This window comes from Peromyscus leucopus, chromosome X, assembly GCF_004664715.2.
Source record: "Peromyscus leucopus breed LL Stock chromosome X, UCI_PerLeu_2.1, whole genome shotgun sequence".
Taxonomy (NCBI): domain Eukaryota; kingdom Metazoa; phylum Chordata; class Mammalia; order Rodentia; family Cricetidae; genus Peromyscus; species Peromyscus leucopus.
The window spans coordinates 19,734,598-19,753,826 of record NC_051083.1 but is presented as its reverse complement, the minus strand read 5'-3'; the positions used below and the strand labels follow the sequence as shown (position 1 = coordinate 19,753,826).

The following is a 19,229-nucleotide window of genomic DNA, read 5'->3' as shown; positions in this document are numbered from 1 at the left end:
GTCCATTCATCTTTACTTGCAAGTGTTCATTGCCTTGAGACATTGGTCTGGTTTGAGGCCTCTGGTCTCTGCTGCACAACCAGTAATGGGCTCTCCCTGGGCTCCTTTTGGCTATCCTGTTGTTGACCTGTGTCATGGAGATCCTGCTGCTTTGGATCTGTAGGTTTGTCCCCTGTACATGCTCCAACAGTTCATAGATGAGGTGGATGCTGGGGTGGGCCAACTCAGCCCTGGTTCTGGGCCTGGGTGTTAGGTGGACTGGTCAACTCGCTAGTTGTCAATGTCATTGTCAATACCCAGGTGAGCTTGCCAGCACTGCCTCAGCTAGCCCCCCAAAGGCAGCCTGCAGCAAGGAGCGGGGCCAGTTCTCCTGCTCTGGGACCCTCTGATCCAGGTCCCCCTCAATCATATCACCAAGGCCAGCTCTACTGTTTTGTCCAGGCAAGTGCAGGTTTTTGCTGCTGTTTGCTGTAGGAGGAATACGAGGGGTGGTGGGTTCAGCTCTCCTACTCTCATGCTCTCAGGGCTGACTCACCTGCGGCCCCCACCCCCACCCGGACAACAAAGACAGCTCTATGTGCTTCCCAGGTGAGGTGCACGCCTACAGTGAAGGGTCAGGCCATCCTTCCCAAGTGCGGGAAGCTCTCCCCCGAGGGATAGGGCCAGCTCACCTGCTATATTATCCAGCAAGGCACAGTGCCATCCATCCCATGGCCCATGAAGGATGGGGCCAACTCAGCACAGAATAGTTTCAATGACCCCCATGGTAACACGGGTCACAAACATCATCACAGACCCCAGCTGAAGCAGGATCATGGACCCAGACATGGCCCTTGGTAGCAGCTTGGGCCCCGATGCCACCACGGTCCTGTGGCAGCACGGGCCACCCAGATCAGCACACCCCTGCAATAGAATGGCCTCCAGGCACCATGTACCCAGGTGGCTAACCAGACCCCGGGCATCTGAAGACCCCCTGGTGGCAACTGGAGCATGTACACCACCCCAGACCCCAGCCTCCACAAGGCCATGGACCCAGACATGGCCCTGTGCAGTAGTCCTGGCCCAGACAACACCATGGCCCTGGGTGACCATTCTGGCCACTCAGATCAGGATGTCCCTGGTGGCAGCATGACCCTCGGACACCCTCATGGCTGCAGGTTTCAGCCCAGACCCCGGGCATCTATGTGGCCCTTGGTGGCAAAGTAGGCCATGGACATCAATCAATACAGAGCCTGGCTGTGGTGGGACCACAAACCCAGACATGTTCCTAGGGAGTAGCCTGGGTCTGGATGTCACCTTGGTCCCACATGGCAGCATAGGTCCCCACAGTAGCATGACCTGTTGGAGCCTATTTTTAGGTTGCCTAGTGGCTTTACCCAGCAGGTCTGCATATAGAGGATGATTGTACCACGGGCCTGGGTGCAGGTGTCTCAGATGGTCTGCACTTGGCTGTGTTGTAGGGAGATCTTTTGCTCCACCCCTTGGCATTAATTTAAATACTCTAGGGCAGAGACAGTTGGAGCCAATGGATTAGGATCCAGGCCCTCTTGAGGCTATCCTGAATTTTCTATCTTTTTCTCTCCCCTCTATCCTTCTAACTAATATTTCCTGTTGTTTCTACTCAAAAGTACTGTGGGGAGATGTGGGGGTGAGGGATGCCCCCACACACAATGACCCTTGGACACCAGCATGGCCCCAGGTGGCAGCCTAGACCTCTGGCATTAGCATGGCCTTCTATGGTCTCAGGAGCCATAGACATCAACACAGACCCTGGCTGCAGCAGGGCCCAGACCCAGACATGGCTCTCGCCGGTAGCCCCAGTCTGGACAATACCATGGCCCCAGTTGACAGCCCTGGACGCCCAGATAGGCCTGGCCCCAGCAGCAGCACAGCCCTCGGACACCAACATGGTCACATGTTGCAGCCCAGACCCTGGGCATCCACGTGGGCCCAGCAGCAACATGTGCCAGGGATATCAACACAGACCCCGGCTGCAGCAGGACCACAGACCCAGACATGGTTCTCGGCAGCGGCCCCGGGTGGCTGTTTAGCCCATACAGATTGGCATGGCTCCCACGGCAGAGCAGCCCTCAGACACCAACATGGCTCACGTGGCAGCCCAGACCACAGGCTCCTGCACAGCTCCCCACAGAGACAGGAGCCACAGAGATCAACACAGGCCCCCTTGGCTGCTCCAGGGCCCAGGACCACGACCTGGCCCTTGGTCACAGCCCAGGCCCAGACATCTCCCTGGACTCGGGTGGCCAGCTGGCCCTTCCCGTCAGCCTGTTCCTCACCACTCTCACCTCTCCAGATCTGCCTCTCTCCCCAGTCCATGGACCATTCTGCCTCTCCCTCCCTTTTACCTCCCCACCCTATACTCTCTCACCACAAAGGTGCCCAACCACCACGTGCCAGGGCTCTTGGTTAGGTCACAGGTGGCACGTGCCCAGCCAAAAGGAATGACATGTAACTGTTGCCTTTTCTCTCTCCCGTGCCCGGGCCTAGAGACCTTGAGCAGCACTTGGTATGATGGTACCTGATCACCCAGTGCAAGAGGCACCGGGTGCGATTGTGGTTGATTGTGATTCCCCCCCCCCCAGAACAAAAGTCTGGGGGAGCACCATCTGTGTCCTCCCCCATTCAGTTTCTTATATTTAGTCTCCCTTACTAGTCCATTATTACCTTCTTTTCTACTAGGCAGTACATATAGTTACAAGTATTGTGCCTTCCTTCTCTTTATGGTATATTATTGGATAGCTACCTTGGTGATTCCACTGGTGTATTACTACTGACATCTTAAAACAATCTAATTTGGATTAATGTTAACTTAATGTCAATGATCTGCCTAGATTTTGCCCTGTTGCAGCTTTATTTTCTCCTCCTTTTTAAACACAGATGTACAGTTTGCATCGTTTTGCATTCTAGTGCTATCAGCATAGCTGCAGGATGATTGCTTCCTATAACTGCCTTTTAAATTAGAAGAAAACATTGACAACAAAATACTGTCTTTTACATTTGTGTGTGAACCTGTATCGCTACTTAATGTCTAACCATTTGAAATTAGTAATAAATGTCTAGTTGTTTCATTTTAACATAAAAGGCTCCCTCTCATATTTATTTGTAATAAATGATGTTTTATGTTGCTAAAACAATCCTTTTGCGTCAGCCTCTCAAGTAGCTCTACAAGCCCGTATTGCCCCACCCAGCCCCTTCTGCAGTTTTTGTAGAAAAGATTTGCTAGTGACACATTGCCTTAATCATCAGATAGTATCTTGTTTATTCCTCCAGCTTTGAAGGATATGTTTTCCAGACGTGTATTTTTAGCCCCTTTCTTTCGTCATTTTGAACATGTTATTCACAAGCAATCCGGTTTCCATGGTTTCTAATAAGTTTGCTATACCTTGAATATGATGAGTCATTTCTCTAGCTGCTTTCAGATTTTTCTTTCCCCTCGCCTTCCTAATCTTTGTAAATTACATTTCTTTATTTAGTGTGTGTGATGTATGTGTGTGGGTGTGGGCATGCGTGTGTCGCAGCGAGAATGCGGAAATCAGAGGACAACTTGTGGGAGTTGCTTTTCTTCTTGTACCACTTGGGCTCCGGGGACTCAGAGATTAGGTTTGCGGATAAGCGCCCTCACCAGCTGAATCAGCTTGCTGGGCCCTTCATTTTTATTTCTATTTACATTCATTAATTGTTCATACTGAGGAGCTCCAGTGTGATTTTTCACAGGTGCACACAACACACACTGATCAAATCCAACTGCCTTTGAAAACCTTTACCCATACACCATGGGTCTTTATTCTCAGCCTTTATCTTTTGAACAGTTTAATTATGATGCTTCAAGCTTTGTATTTGTATGCTCACCCTAAGTGAAGTTGGTTGAGTTTCTGGGATGTCCAGATCTATACTTTTGGTTATACTATTGGATAACCTATCTGAGGGCTTGTCCCTGAATAAAACTCATTCTCCCTTTCTCAGTAGCCATTTCTGGGCTGTAACTCTTCATATAGGGATGGAACCTTGTGAAATTCCTCCATCCAAGCTGGCATGTCTACTGCCATTGTCCTTATGCAAGTCTTGCTTAGACAGCCATATTGTTGAGATTTCCTGGGTGCAGCTTCCCCATCATGTCTAGAAGACGTCATCTGAGAGCAGATGTCCTGGCCCCTCTGACTCCTGTAAGTTTCCCACCTCCTGTTCCACAGTGCTCTTGCGGCCTTTGGTGTCAGCATGCACCCCATGCTTAATTATCCTCTGCATTTTGACCAGTTGTGGTTTTCAACAACAGCCTCCGTCTGCTGCAAAGAGAAGCTTCTTTGATGAGGGGTGAGAACTGCACTTATCTGTGGGTCTAACTTCTTAAATAAAAAGAAAAACTGTATCGGATAAATGTGCACACTTTTTATAGGCCACTGATAAAATGAGAGCAACTTGTTTACCTGTGATACTGAGATTTTCATAGTGAAAGGTTGTTTGTGATCACATTAAGTTTTACCCCCCCCCCAAAAAAAAATTTGAAGTAGTTAATGAGATTTTTCGCTATACAGAAATGGAAGTGAATAAAAGGTGGCTGTCATTTTTCTCAGTCATTAAAACATGTTAAAATACTGGCCTGTATAATACAAATAATATATACATTGCTATATATCACAATATAATTGTGTTTTCAAACTGAGAGAAGAATAATCTCATTTGAAAATACTTTAAAATGAGGGGAAAAGAGGATTATAGCAAAACAGAAATTGTTAAGCCATTTCTTCAAAACTGTTTAAAGATCTTTGAGGATAAGATAAGGAAACTACCAAAGACAAATGAAGCCACTACTTAAGTAGTAATGGAAGATTTTAATTAGAAATATACTACTGCAATAGGAGAAAGGGACCGTCCTTAACTGAAGACAACTTTGCTTTGTATGAAAGTGACAACAAAGGATTTGGGAGGGGACAGTGAATCTAGACCAGAGTCGGAAAAATGCAGTTCCTACAGCAGAAAGAGGAGTCTAGACCCTGTGACACTCATCTGGATTTGATGACTTCCATGCACACACTCAAGTGACACTCCCCTCCTCCCCCAGAGCAGGATTTAGAGGCTATAGGTATCTTCAAGCATTAGGTAAAACAAACAGCAAGTACTCTTTGGCAGATGGGAGTTTTCTCAGAAAAACTCTTTGATCAGGTATGGGAGTGGGAGTCTGAGGAAACTGGGTAGCATCATCCTCTGGATGTGGCCTTGAGTTGTTAGAAAATGTGTCAGCTTTTATTCGAGTCTTTAGGGGCCAAGGGTGAGACACACTGAAGAAGTATCTGAGGAGGCTAGCTCGAAACCAGTCAAGGAGCCAATCATTGTTCAGCCCAGGAAAGAGGGAATTGACATGCGTTCAATCTCACACACAGACTGCAGCAAGAGCTCCCCTCTCTAAAAGCATGGCCTCTATTCAGAAATAAGATTGCTTTTAAGAAAAAGAAATACTAGAAAAATGTAACCAAGCTAAAAGGGACTTTCTCAACTTCATTACCTAACTGTGACTTATCTGGAATACAACTTCGGTTTCACAATTTTAAATAATTTCTGAATTTAAAGCCCTTCTCTCTGAGAAACAGGAATTTAAAATGTGAATGACATCAAATATGCTTCAGAGAACTACAAATTACACAATTTTAGATGCGAAGGGGCTGTGTGAGGAATTTATAGATTCAAATGACTAGATTGATGGATAAGAAAAGACGATGGCAGACACAGTAGACTGACATTTTAAAAAACCCAGAAAGTAATTCTTACAGTCTAAAAATGCTAACTAGTAAGAAAATTACGTCTTTTTAAATTTTTTATTAGTTCTTGAGAATTTCATACAATGTGTTTGATAATATTCAACCCCCCCACTCCTCCTAGACACACTCCCCTTGCTTACTCACGTAATTTTTGTCCCTTTTCTAAATTTATCAAGTCCAATATATGCTGTTCATATATATATTCTTGCATATGTTGCCTTCACTGGAGTGTGGTCAACCTGCCAGGGGCTACATTCTGAAAACTAACTTTTCCCTTCCCAGCTATTGTCAACAGCTAGGGTGGGACTTCGTGACAATAATGGGTTTCCATACGACTTTAGTGTTATTCTTCCCCATATTGCCTCCTGCATGCTGCTCTCCCATACCCCAACCCAATTTAACTCGTTGTGAGGAACTGAATGAGAAATCTCCTCCATAGGCTCAGATATATGAGGACTTGGTCCTCAGTTGGAAGCACAAGAGGTTACAATTAATAGATAGCCTTGAGTCGCAGAAGAGAATTTAGAGTTTGGACTTTTAAACAGTGTTGAGACTGAAAGACTATGGGGACTTTTGAAGTTGGACTAAATGTATTTTGCATTATAATTGGCCATGACTATATGGGAGCCAGGGAGTGGGTTGTTTGTTTTCCTGATGTTTAGGTTTTTTTCCTTAGTTCTTTGTATACTCTTGATACTAACCCTTAGCCAGTAAAGGTCTGTTGTTGTTTTCCATTCTGTAGGCTGCCTCTCTACTCAAATGATGGTGTCCTTTGCTGTACAGAGCTTTTTAGTTTCAAAAGGTCCCCTTTAGTGATTGTTGGTCTTAATGCACACTATTGGGATCCTCTTCAGAAAGTTCTTTTCTGTGCCAATGAATTCAAGCACAGTCTCTCTCTTTTTTTCTTATATTCAGATACCAGGTCTTAGGTTGAATTTCTTTTATTTCGGTGGTCTAATGATTTTATTGGGATTACTTACAAGATCATGGGCCACTGGTCTCCAGAATGCCCATGTCAGCATCAGTGACAATGAATACAGGTTGAGCCCTGGAGTGCCTCGCACAAGAGGCAGCCCCACTGAAGAGCTTTCAGCTCCAAAGCAGTTGTGTGTCTCTTGTACAAGCTTGGGGAGGCCGATAGTGAAGCATAGCTTTCTGAGTTTCTTGGGTCTTAAAAGTACTGTATCATATTTTTCCATAATCTGATGTGTTTCATCAGTTTACTGGAGCTACAGAACCTTGCCTGAATCTACTTAGCCTCACTCTTCCTCTAGAGGGGAATATTTTAATTCTGTTGAGGTTCTTGATCCATTTGGAAGCAAGATTTTTTTTTTCAGAGTGAGAGAGAAACATCCATGTCATTCTTCACATGTCCAAGCCCCTCCCCACTGCAGGTGTCCCACCACAGGCACCAGATTCCACTGGGAGATTTTTAATTACTGCTTCTATCTCATCAGATATTATGGGTCCATTTAAATGATTTATTTCATTATTGTTTGGATTCATATTGTGGGCTGATGAGTGAAGCTGACTATTTTCTGTAAAGCACTGGCTGTGCATTTGCTGTCTTCTTTTGAAAAATGTCTGTGTAGGCCTATTGCCAATATTTATTAATATCTTTGTACTTTTTCTGTTTGGCTTTAGGAGTTTCTTAAATAATTTAAATATCAATCTCTTAACATACGTCTAGTGGCAAACACTTTCTCCCAGTGTATAGATTGTCTTATCAATCTCTTGCTTGGTGCCTTTGCTGTGTTTGATATCGTTCATTTTTTTCCTATATTTGCTTTTGTTATTTATCTCATATCTTTGATATTTATCCTAAAACTCTTTACCTACCCAAATGTCATAGATACTTTTCCTGAAGTTTTTTTTTTTTTTTTTTTTGATAGTTTCATAGTGGTCACCAAAGTGGAAAGTGTGTAAGACGGTGGAAGAAAATCTTTTTGATTACTCAAGCAGTAAATACTAACACCTGTGTGGAAGGGAACCCCTCTGCTGTTCTCTTGCACAACAGGATGTTTAGAATTAGCAATGGTGTCTTTTATATTTTCAAAATATCTGGAAGAGACATTTCTGGACGTTCTCATTTAAAAGACATGATGATGTTGACTTCACCCATACTTACATATCTAACCATGTATACATTATATCTATGAACCACATATGAGAGAGAACATGCAGTTTTTGTCTTTCTGAGCTTGGGTCACCTCTCTTAGCATTACACTGTCCAGATCCATCTATTTCCTGCCAAATTTAAGATTTTATTTTTCTTTATAGCTTAATAAAATTCCATTGTTCATACATACCACATTTTCACTATACATTCATCAGTTAATGGACATCTAGGCTGGTTCCAATTCCTTATTATGAGCAAAAGGACACTTGGGACATGAAAGAGGAAAAAAGGAAAAGAAACTGACGAGGCAACAATGAGGGTTAGGGGAAGCAGGGCTTAGGGAGGATGAGAATGAGAGAGAATCACCAAAGCATGCTTTGTTCAAAAAATCATAATGATTTCTTATATTATGCTAATTGGTAAAAAAAAGACAGGCTGGGCATGGTAATCCATGCCTTTAATCCCAGCACCCAGGAGGCAGAGGAAGGCAGATCTCTATGTGGTTAAGACCAGCTTGGTCTAAATAGCAAGTTTCAGGTCAGCTAAAGCTGCATAGTGAGACACAAGCTCCCCTGCCCCCCACAAATGGCATGAATGTGGACAGGAACTTGTAGGGAGGAGGATGTGGGTAATGGGGGTGAGAGGGGGATGAGATGGCGAGGATGACAGGAATAAGAAAGTATGAAATTGTCAAAGAACAAATTTAATAAAAGATTTTTAAGACATGATTAATATTTGAGGAATGGACATGTTAATTATGTCTTAGAGTTTCTATCCCTGTGATAAAACACCATAACCAAAAGAAATTTGGGGAGAAAAGGATGTATTTACAACTTACACTTCCACATCATAAAAGGGGGTCAAGGCAGGAACGTGGAGGCAGGAACTGAAGCAGATGACAAGGGGGAGTGCTGCTTACTGGCTTGCTCACCACAATATGCTCAGCCTGCTTTCTTATAGCACCCAGGACCACTAGTCCAGGGGTGGCAGAGCCCACAGTGATCTGGGCCCTTCCACATCAATCATCAACCAAGAAAATGCACCACAGGGTTGCCCGTGGCCAATCTGGTGGAGACATCTCAATTGAGGTTCCCTCTTCCAAAATGACTCTTGCTTATGTCAAGTTGACGTAAAACTTGTCAGAGCTATTGTGTTGATAATGAATACCTGTATCAAAACATGGTGCTGTAGTCCAGAGGTACACACAGTGACAAATGTAATAGCCATAAATAACATTTATATTTTTAAAGAAATTGGAATTAAAACAAATAACTAGGGGCTTAGGGATGTAGCCTAGTGGTAGAACACTATCCCACCACACACATAGCCCTACAACTATCCCCAGAACTACAAATGTTTCTAGATCAGACAACAGAAAACATAAAAATGTCATTAAACTTTTAATACACACTACTTAATTATCATCACTATTATTACTGTTTGTTATTATTTTTGAGTCATATTGTAGCTTTGTTTGAAAACATCATTTGTGCAAGTGAATAGGAAATAATAAGCAATTTCATAGGAATCCTTATGTTGCATAGTCTATGTTGTTGATGCAAAAACACAGCTCTCACCTCAAAGGGGATAAAAGGTATTCTGGAGCTAAATAGGAATGACCATGACCCAAGAACACAGATTAAAGTAGCCTCAAATACCATGTTCCAATATGGCAACAGTTTCAAGAAGTTTTCAGACATTAAAGAACAGCTGAGCATGATGGCACACGCCTTTAATCCCAGCACTCAGGAGGCAGAGGCAGGTGAATCTCTGTGAGTTCTAGGCCAGCCTGGTCTATATACTGAGTTCTGGGCCAGCAAGGGCTGCATAGTAAGACCCCATCTCTAAAACCAATTAAAGATAAAAGAAAGAAATAGATGAAGACACTTTAAAAATACATTAGTGGCATTGTCGGGTAGATAGATAAAGCATGAAAATCTGTGGGGCTTAGATGTCAACTGATGACATTCTTAGTCTTTGCTTTGGGAGAAGCTAGAGGCCTGTTAGCGTTTACCTAATAGTCACAAAGATCACACACAGAGGTAAGTAATGATGGCTAATAAAGGGCTATAGACCCAAGATAATTTAGCTCCATACCTGCAACATTCCTACTCTCTACAATCATAAAAGTTCTAAATCAGTTAACCATCCTTACAAATCAGTAATACAACTGAGGCTCTTTTTGTATGGGAACTTAGGATGTTCATGCAATAATGTATATGTGTATTACTACTTACTCTATTTTCTTGTCTCATAGACACACTGTTATTCTCGTTGATATTTTGTTGAAGCAATAACATTTAGATAACCAAAGGAAGAAATACAGAATAATAATTAGTTGAAATAAATACCTATATTTACAGTTCATGTTAAACTGATAGAGCACATATAGTACATATACATATTGATAACTCTGTTTTTTTGCCTCCTGTGGCTGGGTTAAGAGGTGATGCTCTGAAAAAACTTGGTCATCTTGAGTCAGGTGTAGTAATCCTTGTGATTAGGAGGCAGAGTCAGGCTGATCACTATAAGTTCAAGTTCAACAGGATAGCCAAGGCTACCGAGTGAGACACTGCCTCAAGAAGAAAGAAGGAAGGATGGAAAGAAAAAAGGAAGGAAGGAAGGAAGGAAGGAAGGAAGGAAGGAAGGAAGGAAGGAAGGAAGGAAGGAAGGAAGGAAGGAAGGAAAGACTGGAGACCTTGAACTTTATTTTCTGATCTGTAGGATTTCTAAAATGTCTTCTTACTTCAGCAAATGGTTTGACATGAGAGACCCTGAGTCTACATTGACCGTGTATCACTCATTTTGACTCCTTTTGAGCTACTATTAGTATTTCATGACCCCAGATCATTATTTGTTACATAGTAGGTAGAGGTTCTTCATATTGCTGATAACATTTTTTATTATCTTTTTCATTTGATTTTGGACATTCAGATGAAATCTATTTGTGTATCCACTTTTATTTGTTATTTCCAAATGTTAAAAAGTCAACATTCTTAAAGCAGTCAGAATGAGATCATCTCAAATAAGACCATGTCAAGCAATTCAGCATTTACAGCAATTATTTCTCCATCTACTTATGCTGCTTTATACAATGGTGTGATTCATCTGGATGACAGGTGGTTGGGAAAATGTCATTTTGTTACAAAAACAACAACACTCGAGATAGTTTCTACTTTGTCTGAATGCCAATTTATAATAATTTTATTTTCTGTTTTTTTATTTAGGAAGAACATAGAACTGAAGAAATGTAGGGACCCAGTTTTATTCACTCCTCCCAAAATTAATACAAATGATAGTGTCGCAAATTTTGGAGATTTGAGACATCATCTGTTGTGTTTATCCTGAAATGTTGACTTAATTTAAAGCGAGCTAAATCTCATTAGGGCTTTTCCTATAATTTTGATATGTCAGCTTCCTGAACAATAGTGAAGAATCCATCGCATGACACTGAAAAGTGCAAACTATATTCTCTTGCATTGTACAGCTTTTCTCAGCTGTGTTCTTACCCACCAATACACCTTATCAGGCCTTATGTACCTCTCATATCAGTAGGGAGTAATGGGAGACCAGAAAGAGACAGGACTGGTCCATATTCACAAGGCAAGGAAAGAGACTCTCCCTGTAGCCTTAGTCAGAGCGGGCAAAGTCTACAGTCTCCCATTTGGGATTCTGCCTCAGAGACATGCAAGGAAAAGAGTAAAAACAACAACAACAACAACAAATGCCTCTGTGTTGTTAGTTCCTCATGATTTTTCAAACTGCCAGCCCCCCAAACTTCGTATGATCCTCCTGCTCTGGGCCATCTCCTGTGAAGTAAGCAGGCTTTTTACTCCCTACGCTCCTATAATATGTACTGCTTCACTACAAACCCCAAAGCAGTGGAGCCAGAGGAACAGGCAGTGAAACCTCTGAAACAGGACTCTGAGCCTCAGCTCTGGTAAGCTGCTTTCTCTCAGTGTTTGCTACTGTGATGGAAAAACCACTTCTCTTATTAGGACAAACCACATCTCATAGATGATACATAGCTTGCCCACAGTTACAGAGTTAATAATGATAGAAAAGTATGCAAAATCTTTTCTCTTGGCACCTAGGAAAATACTCCTGTTAACCAATTTCCTCCGAGGGAAACTGACTCTTCTTTCAATTCTCACCTCATAATCACCATAGGGGTCCTTCCCAGACCACACTTGTTTGTGCTGTTAGAAAATTCAAACAGATGAATCTATTTGAAGCTCTAACCCAGTGGTTCTTGACCTTCCTAATACTACAACCCTTTAATACAGTTCCTCAGGTTGTGGTGAACCCCAGCCATAAAATTATTTCATTGCTACTTCATAACTGTAATTTTGCTACTGTTGTGTATCATAATGTAAATATCTGATATGCAACCCTAACAGGGTTGAGACCCACAGGTTGAGAATCATTGTTCTAAAGTCACTGACAAATGTTGGGGAGGCATGTATTGGATACTACTTGGAACTCTGGGAGAGCTGAATCCTCATCATGAAGTTTCAGTGGAGATGGCAACTTTCCCAGAGAAATTAATGTTGTAGTCAACATTTTCATTGGTAAATCACATTCTCCAGGTTTAGCAGTTTTCCTGGAGACTGTAACCTCGAATTCTATTTCCATCAAATGGAAGGGAACTTCTCCTGGGCTATGAACTCTTTTATTACACAAATTGCTGTCCTTTGTGCTTCTTTTTTATCTATTTTTTAAGATTTATTTATTTATTATGTATACAGCATGTATAACTGCAGGCCAGAAGAAGCACCAGATCTCATTACAGATGGTTGTGAGCCACCATGTGGTTGCTGGGAATTGAACTCAGGTCCTCTAGAAGAGCAGTCAGGGCTCTTAACCTCTGAGCCATCTCTCCAGCTCCTTTGTGCTTCTTATAATACATCCTAGCACAAGAATATTAATGGAAAGAGTTGATTTGTATTTCTTGTGTGTGTTTTTACATATGAACTGCCAAAGGACGGATGTTGGGTGAACTGAGCAGTAACTCTTAAAGAATTCTGATGCAGAAAGTTGGTCATTTTTCCTGTGTAGTTGGAAGTTTTTCTGTGTCCTGGTCAGCTGGCAGTCGAGATAAATCTCTCCCACTCACATCCCCCAAGTAAACACACAGAGGCTTATATTAATTATAACTGTTGGCCATTAGCTCAAACGTATTACTGACTAGTTCTTACACTTAAATTAACCCATAATTCTTATTTATATTTAGCCACATGGCTTGGTATCTTTTCTCAGGTCTGCCTTGTCTTCTTGCTTCCTCTGTGGCTGGCAGGAGACTCCTGACTCAGCCTTTCTCTTCCCAGAATTCTCCTTGTCTGCTTATCCCACCTATACTTCCTGCCTGGCTACTGGCCAATCAGCGTTTTATTTATCAACCAATCAGAGTAACACATATTTGCAGCATACAGAACAACATTCCACAGCACTTCCCCTTCTCTGTCTAATCAAAAAGGAAGGCTTTAATTTTAACATAGTAAAATTACATAGAACACAACAATTATCAAGCAAGAATTATAGTTACAATACCTAGTCTATTGGTATTTGGCAAAATTTAAAAAAAATCTGTCTATCCTATATTTGTGAGTCTAAAGTTTCATATCTTTTATCATAACCAAGGAAAATTATAACTATCTAGTCTTTAACTACATCAAAGACCCCAGGAGGATATAATATCACCTAAATATACAGGAAGTGCTTTGCTTCCAAAATTCTGGAAACGACAGAGACAGATGGCTGCCTGGAATGTCACCCAAAGTTCCTCTGCAATGTTGGGGCATCCATCTTCAGCCTATAGGCCTAGAGTCTCTCAGTTGCTTCTCCCTGTATCCTGTAGAATGTCTGGCAGTCTCCTCTGTGAAGCAGGAACCTGAAAAACCATCTTGCCTTGTTTTGGCAAAATTTAATGGTCATTTTTCCATGGGTCCTGCATGTCCAGTTGATACAACATTTTGTCAAGCAGTCCAGGCAAGAACAGTTTCTTGCCCAAATTGCCAGTTCTGCCAAGAAGAAGTAAAACTCCATATGGAATGTCTTTGATGTCCATCTTCCTCTTTGAAGTAAATCGGTGCTGCTAGGAGCAGATATGTCTCATTATCCAGGAAAGTCTAAGTTTTTAAAACATTTTAAATTCCATATTCTGTAGGTCTTTGAAGTGTTTGAAGATTACCTACCTAACTGAAATATATCTATGTATACCTAGAAAACTTAACATGACTATAAGTTTGATTATCATAGATGACTAATTATTAATCTGTATTTCTCAACTATAAACTACAATTTCAATGAGCTGCACAAACATAATACCTTAAACAGGAGTAGAAATATACATACAGTATAACAAAATTAACTTTTAATTGGTATCAATAAACTAAACTCCATAGCGATGTAAAACATTTTAAACAAGTTGTTGTTCTTTATCTTATCATATCTATACTATCCCCTTTTCTTCTTTAGAAAGAGATTGCATTTATAAGCAATCTTCTTTAAATAAAAATAAACATCGATAAACAATTTTTTGGGAATTTGGGCATAGCTTCTCATACTACTTCCTGCTGGTTGCCTTGAAGCTGTTCTGGATGTTGGATCATCTGGGCCATGGTGTCATCGGAGACCTTTCAGGGTATCTTGGCTGTTCAAACCATATTAGGCTAGAAGCAATCCACAGGTTCTCATCTTCTGTGGAAACAAAAGCAGAACCTCTTTTCCAAAGCAACATATCCTTATATCCAAATTTTGAAGTCGAGATCCCTTTAAAATATATGTATTGTTTTAACTGAGCAGCCTTTACAACCAAATGTCTTTCTGCAGTTAAAAATCCCAAAGACAATATAATCCAGACTCTCTGTGTAATTTCCATCTTTATGTGGCTTATTATATTACTTTTACTGTCTCTTTAAAGACTTTATTTTTTAAAACTATCTCTTTATATAACTGTATATATTCATTTTCTTCTCTCTTCCAAGCCTTCGTATATTTTTACACACACTGTAAACTGTTTAGGGTTTATTTAATCTGAATCTGTCTTATTGTGAAACTATTGCTTTAAACTGCAGTGGCTAGTACTGAAGCGGCAGCCTTGGCTGCTGACTCCACCCACCTCAGCTTTCCAACATGGCAGAACTAAGTTTACAGCCAGCTCTGGGGGAACCATGCTCATCACTGACTCTGAAGCAGTGGGTCTATGCTTCCATTCAGCAGCATGTAGCCCCAAAACCTTTTCTTTCTTTCCTTTTTTTTTTTGGCTGTACTATCAAAAGCTATATCCACCACACACCATGCTGCGCAGCTTGCAGACGCCACTGTATACAGTGGCAGGAATCTGCCATGCTGCACTCAAGCACATACACCATGAACCCTCCATATTGTAGCTCAAGTCCACATGCCATGATGTATCTATCTTGGCACCTCTATATCTCAACACAAATGAGACATAAAGTAGAAAGCTGACTTTGGCTCCATTATCGTGTGTTTAGAAGCCCCCTTTAAACTCTTTTAGGCCTTGAGGAAATTTGAGAGCCCCACATTGGTATGCCAAATGTAGCTGGAAGTTTTCTAGTGTCCTGCCTGGCCCACAGTCAGGACAAATCTCTCACCCACAATCCCATAGCCTTTATAAAATAATCACACAGAGGCTTAATATTATTTATAACAGCTTGGTCATTTGCTCAGGCTTATTACTGACCAACTCTTCTACTTAAATTAACCCATAATTCTTATCTATGTTTAGCCATGTGGCTTGGTACCTTTTCTCAGTTCTGCCTTGTCATCTTGCTTCCTCTGTGTCTGGCTGGTGACTCCTGACTCTGTCCTTCCTCTTCCCAGAATTCTCTTTGTCTGCTTGCCCTGCCTATACTTACTGTCTGGCTATGGGCCAATCAGTGTTTTATTTATCAACCAGTCAGAGCAACACATATTCACAGTATGTGGAATAATATCCCACAGCATTCCTGTAATCTATTTATCAGGCATTATACTACCTTCGATTCTAAGGTAAGAACCAAGGATAAGAAGTGTCAGTTAATGCTTGCTGTAAGGACCTGTTATATGTACACACGGATGCTTATCGGTGTACCCAGGTTTATGCACAGATAAGCCCATCACAGATTGAAAATACCATATGTTGAAACATCCTTAAGACATCTAACCACATTGTAGCTTAGCCATCAAGTCCACTATGAAGTCATGGTGGCCTGTGACTGGGTAGCTGGCTGCAAGCTATAGATCATAGTTGTTCAACTTCTCCAAGCTCTACCACAGCAAAAGGCCAAAGCCCAAGGTTTCAAGGTTTCTTCCCACTGAATGAGTATGGCTTTCACAACTCTGTAAAGTTAGAAAAGTATTAGCCAATTTGTTACGTTAGGAACAGTCTTTACTGTGATTCAGTGTTCATCACAGAGAGGACTTTTAATTTTCAACTAACAAAAGACACTGCTAAGGCTCAAAGAGGCTAAGTGTTTGATCTGAGCTCAAGTCTATCAAAGCTGGATTACATTATTTACGCTCCCTCTCCCTCACTCTTAAAAATAATAGCCCTCTCTCCACTTCAGCTCCCGGGTTAGTCCCTAATTGGTTCCCTAGAGGTTGATGTGAAAAGAATTTCTGTTTCTCTAACTCCCTAGCCCACCTAACAGCAATGAATTTTTTTCTACTGGGACATCAGATCAGCATGTGCCCCTTGTGACAAGACTTATGAGGTGGTTAAGGGAAAAGGCTAGAAGAGGAATGATTGAGCCCAAGTTACCTAGACCTTTAAATAAACAAGCAGAGGCATTATGAAGATGGTGAAGAGGAAGGTGGGAAGCTGGAAAGATGGATGGAAAGGGGGAAATGGAAAAGAAAACACGGAGGAAGTTACAACAATATTTTTAGAGCAGCATGTTCTCAACCTATGAGCTGTGACCCTTTTGGGGTGTCAGAGAACCCTCCCACAGGGGTCTCATATCAGATATCCTGCATATCAGATACTTACATTATGATTCATAACAGTAGCAAAATCACAGTTATGAAGTAGCAACAAAAATAATTGTATGGTTGGGGGTCACCATAACATAAAGAACTGTATTAAAGCGTCACAGCATTGGGAAGGTTGAGAACCAGTGGCTTAGAGGCTGTGGCACAAGGGGGGATCAGAAAGTTTTCCTGCTCATTGCTCTCCTCCTCAATACAAACGCTGAGACAGTATGCTCACCCCGTGGTAGAGACTTTAGGTTCTGAAAAGGTTAGTGAAGGCAAGCCCTTGTCTGGTACAAAGAGATCCGGCCTGATGGAAAACCCTCTGAGCTGATACTGTAAGTTGTCTCCTAAATTAGTCTATTCCTCATAATGTCTTTTCCTCTAAGATGTGTTGGAATGCTCTAACTGCCTGTGCCCCACTTTCCTATGTTCAAGCAACCAGAGGAAGGTGTCAGAGGAAAGAGAATGGCCCTTAGGTCCTTCAAAGGTCAAACTCACATCTTTACAACTGTTATTTGGTTTTAGTGAATGTACTCAAAATGGAAGTTAGGGCCCTATGGCAGGTTGCTGCCTAGAAGAAATATTAAACGTGGCCATCCTGAGCTTTCTCAAGTGGGCATTTCACTGAAGAGATTGAGCCATCCCGGAGACATGGCCTTGTGCTGCTAGAAGCTGTGCTGGAGTTAACTAAGGATCTTCGTGCAGGGTTTGGAGGGAGTTGTCATGTATCGAATGTTGCAGTTCTAAGGACACTAAGCAAACTCACTACAAGCAGACATTTCTCACCAGAATGTATAGCTCCACCCTGGGAGGAAGGATTCTTCTTGGTACAAACTAAATAGGACATTAGTCACAAAACCAGAAAATTAGCTCAAACCTCAGTGTAGGTTTATGAGGACCAATACATCTTGACAACACAGACTTTCCCAACATGTCAATACTAAGAGATGTCTTTTCTAACAGGTATTCATGTGAAATGTCAAATGCAGTTAAGTCTAGTCTATATGATGTCTCTTGAGAATTTTACTCTGGAAATCCATCTCCTCATGTTCCCTATAAGTTACTGCACCTGGTGTGGATACATGCTCGTCACTTAGCAGGGTACAGGCAGCAGGATGCCCACGAGTTCCTCATCGCTGCCCTAGATGTCCTGCACAGGCACTGCAAGGGTGATGATGTTGGCAAGGTGGCCAGCAACCCCAACCACTGCAACTGCATCATAGACCAAATCTTCACGGGGGGCCTGCAGTCAGATGTCACCTGTCAAGCCTGCCACGGTGTCTCCACCACTATAGACCCCTGCTGGGACATCAGTCTGGACTTGCCTGGCTCTTGCACATCCTTCTGGCCTATGAGTCCAGGGAGGGAGAGCAGTGTGAATGGGGAAAGCCACATACCAGGCATTACTACCCTCACGGACTGCTTGCGAAGGTTTACCAGGCCAGAGCACTTAGGAAGCAGTGCCAAAATCAAGTGTGGTGGTTGCCAAAGCTACCAAGAATCTACCAAACAGCTCACTCTGAAGAAGTTACCAGTTGTTGCCTGCTTTCATTTCAAACGGTTTGAACACTCAGCCAAACAGAGGCGCAAGATCACTACATACATTTCCTTTCCTCTGGAGCTGGATATGACCCCATTTATGGTGTCAAGTAAAGAGACCCGGATGAATGGACAGTTGCAGCTGCCAACCAACAGTGGGGACAACGAGAATAAGTATTCCTTGTTTGCTGTGGTTAATCACCAAGGAACCTTGGAGAGCGGCCACTACACCAGCTTCATTCGGCACCACAGGGACCAGTGGTTCAAGTGTGATGATGCCGTCATCACCAAGGCCAGTATTAAAGATGTGCTGGACAGTGAAGGGTATTTACTGTTCTATCACAAACAGGTCCTGGAACATGAGTAACTTTATGCAACTCACTCTCTCTCTCTCTCTCTCTCTCTCTCTCTCTATCTATCTATCTATCTATCTCTCTCAAGCAAATAAATGTACAAAATAAAAAGAAATTTAAATGTGAAGGAAATAAATACACAGCTTTCTGAAGCTACACAAAAACATACCTAAAAGGAAAGATAATAGCATTTATACAACAGCAAGCACCAGGATGTAAATAACCTATTAAACACAAACCAGAATGTTGTGGGATATTATTTTAGCTAGGCAAAGATGTGTTACATTTGTTTATGCTGCAGAATCATATTTAAACTTGTAAAGGTGTGTTGTATTTGTTTATGCTGCATTTGTTTAGCAATGTAAGGATGCGTGTTTAATGATGTAAAGACATGTTGCACTTGTTTCACCTTGCCTCCTAAGGTACCTGATTGGTCTAATAAGAGCTGACCAGCCAATGGGTAGGCAG

At 42.0% G+C, this 19,229-nt stretch overlaps 1 pseudogene; it reads left to right on the top strand.

The window, feature by feature from the left end:
* Positions 1-990: 990 nt before the first annotated feature.
* LOC114702833 lies at positions 991-18,775 on the top strand (annotated as a pseudogene).
* Positions 18,776-19,229: the final 454 nt, after the last annotated feature.